Here is a 6000-nt window from a genome sequence, read left to right as displayed (position 1 = left end):
CTATTCAAGGTGAAAAAAATCCTCTGAAACCACTCAGAAAAAATTCATTCAGAAAAAGTCCTGCCTATGTGTCAAAGAAGGTTTTACATATTCATCATAACAGCAGGAAAAGAAGAAAATATCACTCATTGGACACTATAGATCATCAGATCTCTATAGATCTGTAGAAAGCATCCTCCTCTTTTAAGCAACAGTATATGGAGCTAGTAAATATTTTTGTCATATGGTTTCTTAATAAAATATGAGAAAAGCTGTTCCCATAATGTCCTCTTGCATTTCAGTTGAAAAGGGCTATGTCTCTGTTTATCTGTTTCACTGTGCAGGAAGTTTAATCAGTCTGGTTCCATATCTCAGTTGTGATTTGCAAAGTGAAAGACTCAGCAGTATGTAATAAAATGTTCATACTTCTTGGGGTTGTGAGGAAAATCTCTAGTGCGTGTCTCAAGTAGTTGGTGCAGTGACACGTGAGCATAGATACAGCCTAAAGAGGGATAAACTCCTTGTGTGCCAGTGAGGCGCTGGGCCACAGGATCAACCAGCATGAATGCGTTCTTGTGGTTAGGGAACACCAGATTAGTCCCACCTCATCTGCAAGAGACCACAGAGCAAAACCAAGCAACTCTCACTCCTTCTGCAGGAGAAGAAAAGAGCAATTGTATCACTTTATGCTATGGAGTTCTCTATATTGACATAACAGCACATAGCTCCTCTTAAAAGTTCAGCCTTGCAAGTTAGAAAAGTGAAGAACAGGACAACATGTACATCCATACCCATCATGGTCAAAGATAGACAGATAGATAGATGTACGTCTTGAAGGCTTCTGAGGATTCAGAATAGGGCTCTGGGCCAATGTGGGGCATTGGACACCACCACAGGACACCTGGATTCCAAGAGTCTGCACCACTGAGCGCTTCCTGTGGAGCTGAGGACAGCTGTTCCTAACCACCCTGACCCAGGAAGTCAGATGGGGCCTATAGAAAGATGGGGACAAACTTTTTAGCAGGGCCTGTAGTGACTGGACAAACAGTAATGTTTTTAGACTCAAAGACAGTGATTTATATTCTATATAAGGAAGAAATATTTTATAATCAGAATGATGAAACACTGGCACAGGGTGCCCAGAAAGGTGTCAGCTGTCCCATCTTTAAGAACATTCAAGGTCAGGTTGGATGGGGCTCTGAGCAACCTGATCTAGTTGAAGGTGCTCATTGCAGGGAGATTGGACTAGGTGGTCTTTAAAGATCCCTTCCAACCCACACTACTCTATGATTATACAATTATGTAAAGGCCAGGCTATTTCTGAAACTCCATGGCTTTTGAGGTCTTTGGTACCTCCCTTCAGGCTACAAAGGAAGACCTGTGTGGGGCTGGGTTTCCTGTGGACATGCAAAACTCATTCTCTTAAAACAACATCATTTCTACAATGTTCCCCTTTGTTTCATTCACCAACAAAAATTGAAATATTTGTGTAAATTTGGGCCTACCTGCTTCTTTTGTGAGGCAACGTTGTTTATCCTCACGCTAAAGTACATCAACATGGCCAGGAAAGTCCATCATTTTAGGCTTCGTTTTCTTGATGAGCTCCTTATATTTTGCAGTGACAAACAGCAAGTGACTACAACTACTTGAAAGGAAGTTGCAGCAAGGTGTGGGGTCAGTCTCTTCTGCCAAGTAACAAGCAATAGGACAAGAGGAAATAGCCTCACGTTGTGCCAGGGGACGTATGGATTGGATATTAGGAAAAATTTTGTCATGGAAAGGGTGGTCAAGCACTGACCGGGCTGCCCAAGGAAGTGGTAGAATCATCATCCATGAAAGAGTTCCAAAAATGTGTAGATGTGGTGCTTAGGAGCATGGTTTAGTGGTGGACCTGGCAGTGTGTGGTTAGTGATTGGACTTGATGGTCTTAGAGGGTTTTTTTCAACCTTAATGAGTCTATGATTCTATGATTCTATAACTTGTGACAGCAGTAAATTACACTCTTTCGAAGAGTCATCTTCATTTCAGCTTTTTACTTGAAGCCCTTTTCCCTTAGTAGTGATTTGAGGCATTTTCTGTATGATACATAGACCTACCCTTTGCCTGGGACTACAAAGATATCTTTTCTAAGTCTTTTTTTTTATTATCTCCCTTAATCTAAAGATCAGGTTAGGATGACTGTATTGTCCTGTGAAACTTCAACATCATGACTACAGCTGGTCATGCTGGCGTTCCTGTGTCCCAAAGGTGAGCTCTTTAGCAAATCTATTTTCAAGAATGCTACACAAATTAATACTTTGCTGAGTTATTCTTCCTCCCAACAGTGGTAAGACAGTACCATTTTCCTTTTCTAATCTTAACACACTCTCTCAGTAACCCAGATAGCTAAGAAACTTTTTCAAGCACTTCTGCAGTAATTCAACCAATACTCAGTGGTTACCCTTTCTCAGTGTCACTCAAGTGACCCCCAAAAGAGAAACTTCCCCTTCACTTCTCTGGGCAACTCAAATCCTTTCTTTTGAGTTCTTTCTTTTGGCTGTGATTCAAACATCAGTGAAAAACACATCAGGTTACATCTCTTTAACAAGAAGAGTGAATGTAGGGGCAACTTTTCAAAGGCACAGAAGTGACTTAACTCTTCTGATACTTTCTCTGAGACCAACCAATACTGGATGCTGCAAAGTAGGCATGTAAACTTGGTATTATTCTCATGCTGTACTCAGAGAAATTTGTTTCTTAACGAGTTTCTGGTGTCTTAAAAAATTAAAGTCAACAACTCTCTTTTATTTTAAGCCTCAATTAATATAACTGCAGGTACTCACCCTTCTTTGGCAATTGACAGGTGGGAATTTCACAGTCAGACCTCTGGCACACACCAGTTCTGAGTCTATTCTCTGAAATGTGGAAGCTTGACTTCAGGTACTTGAAGCCCAGAGAGGGCCAAGCTCTGCCTCTGGGGGTTTATGCCATTGCAAACAGGCCCAACATGCTGTACATACTGGACAGCCAGTAGTAAAGGATGCAGTGGTGGACATGGCCAGGGTTGGCATGTTGAAAATGAGGAGGTGCACTATAAGGAGTTCCAGAGCATGTGTGCTGGCCAAGTCCCAAGGGTCCCACCTGGGACTGTGCCAGATTTCTGCAAAGGAAAGGCACAGGATCCCACCAAGATGAAGAATTCACAAATATCTTTCCCTCCTTTCCCTTTGGGGTCCAAATGATCTGACCAAGAACAAAGACTTATTTGAAAATGAAGGATTAATTCACATTAATATCTTTATTTCCTAAAGCCTCATCATAATGGGCTACCTAATTAACATAAACCATGGTTTTTAGATCCCACCCAAGTTCTCTCTAACAATGTTTTTCCTGCTGGTAACTGAACTGCCCTTTCCATCAAGGTATCTGATTTATCAATACCAAGCAATGAATAAAGATCTAGCAGTTTATTGAAACGACAATATGCAGCCATGTAACACACAAATTAATATTTGTACTTTGTATATGTTAAGCCTTATCATCCATCTATACTTATTCTCACTTTTCCCTATTGATTTGTTGGATTAGGAGGTTTAATCCACTTAATCTCTGTCTCTCAGCGTCTATGACCATAAAATAAGACAATGAGGGGTGAAGAACATGGTCTGTAAGGCTTGTGGACAATTACTGATATTAGTGGGAATTTTTCTGGATAAAAAAATGGCAGGATCTGCTTATGATGTTTAACTGAATACTCCACTAAACCAGCACTGTGCTTAGGTAAACTCCATAAAATTATACCTTTACAGGAAACGTTCAAGTTCAAGAATTTGTCCTTCTAAACTGTTTTGGTAGAAGTTGTTTTTGTTCATTTTCACCAGTCACAATAATTGTTTCTAAACATTAAAAAGTATATAAACTAACTTTTAATTTAAAACACTCCTTCAGGAAAAAGTGCACCAGGAAAACAACTATTCCATGCAGAACAGTGACACAGTGACTTACAATGACTAATTAATGAGAACACCTGGAGTATCTTTCAGAGCTAAACTGGAAACAAAATACTGGAGATTAGGTTTTCAAGCTACTGGTGGTCCCAACTAATCTCTTTCAGGTGTAAACCACAATGTACATGGAAAGCAAAATCTGACTCATTCCTGCGAGACAGGAGGTCTTCGGGCTAATAATTGCAGTATGTAGTTTCCATAAAATTTACGAGGTTGGCTTTAAATTTTAGTAGTGGCAGGCCTGCAATAAATGCCAATGAGGTCCATCAAAATGAGTATTTGTGTGTGTCCTCATAAAAATAGATCAACCTTTTTAACAGACTCCATGCAGAGGAATTTGTATAATTACAACACATATCTACAGCTTTAGAGTCCTTTCCACACCAAAACCAACATGCTAAGTCATAAATGCAGAGGAAAAATAAACACAGGAACATAATAAAAGAGATTTGGTTGGGTTAAGTCGGTCTCTCAGCTGCCATGTTGTAGCTAACAGAGTTTCCACTAGGGGTGGGCAAAAGGATTATTTTCTCTGTTTGTCAGCTTTTCCTTCACCTTTGCCTCTTGGGAATGGCAAGCGAGTCTGTTCACATAAAGGAAAGGAAAGGGACAATCAAAAGGGAGGAAGGGTCCCACCACACACACATGCATTAATTTCCAGATCATGCATTAACTCTTATCGTGCTGGTCTTGATGGAAATTCTCAACAAGGAATGAGAGATGCTAGGTAGATCAAATGAAAGGACAAATCTTCTGTGTTGTATCTATAATTTGCCAGCTCCATGGTCACAGTTGAAGTGTCAACTCCAAGTAATAAAATTTGGTTTATGTATGAAATTCTCCACCATGCCAAGTTTCCACACAGTTCAGCTGAAGTGGAGAGTAGGTTATGATCCACTGATTCTCTTCCCAGCCCAGCCACAGCTCTTATCCTCATGAATTATCCACCAGCAGGGAAGACTTGGAATGTTACATGTCACATACAGTCCTCATCCAAGACTACCTCTGCTGCCAGGGGTAACAGCCACGGTGCATGGAAGCAGTGGTGCCTGGAGGAGTGAGGGGCAGAAGCCAAGGAAAATGTTACTTAGAGGCCTGGGCGCATTTTAGTATAGTGTTCTCCCTATTAGGAGTAGAGACAGAGTTTTATAGGTGTTTATACACCTAAAAACACAGATGAGCATTTAGTGAAATTTTCAAAAATTCCTATGACTTTTATAGGAGTTAGGAGATCTTAAAAGCTCAAGAGGCATCTCTCTACATCTTCAGACTTCTAAGTATTTTTAAAGGATCTGGTCTGAAAATCAGCCAATGCTTTCCAAATTGGCCTTGTTTTTGAGCAATGTGAATAGCCATAGCATTGCATTGTTTTAATGGACTTAATGAATTCCACTTCTGTGTAAAAGCCAGAAAACAGAGACTCAGTATGGGACTCTGATTTATTTTAGACATCTGAAAATACGGGGTGTGAATCTCAACTAGTTGCTGATCTACCTATAGTCTCCTGTAGGAGAGAGCAGACAAACTGGAAAGGGATGAGTCAACCCCTGGAGGTGTCTGTCTCTCTCCCTTCACCACAGAGGGAGCACAGGCAACAACCTCGGATTAGACGCCTAATTCGTAACAGCTGAAGCCAGATGAGATGAATTCCTCCTCCTCCAGTGACTTAGCCAAAGGCATACAGAAAACAATGGGAGAGCAAAACACTGAATTCGGCCTCCCAAAACTCTAGACAGTGTTTAATCACTGAACTGAACTTCCCTCTTGAGAGGACTGTTGCCAAAACAATTCCAATTGGTACATGATACAAAGCAATGAAAGTTGTGCTGACTAATAAGTAGAGTTGGAAGCTGGAGGGAGCAAAAGCCTTTCCCCACAAACCAACCAGTTCCTGAGAGGAGTGACACCACAGACATACAGAGACTGCAGCCACCCAAGGAAGAATGGAGGAATGGGACTGCCCAGATGTGGATCCCAACAACAGGAATCCAAAAGCAAAACCAGTTTCAGCTGACCAGCTATGCTAGTTTTTCCC

This window comes from Corapipo altera, unplaced genomic scaffold (genome assembly GCF_003945725.1).
Source record: "Corapipo altera isolate COAL_440 unplaced genomic scaffold, ASM394572v1 23, whole genome shotgun sequence".
Taxonomy (NCBI): Eukaryota; Metazoa; Chordata; class Aves; order Passeriformes; family Pipridae; genus Corapipo; species Corapipo altera.
Note: the sequence above shows the minus strand (reverse complement) of the source record.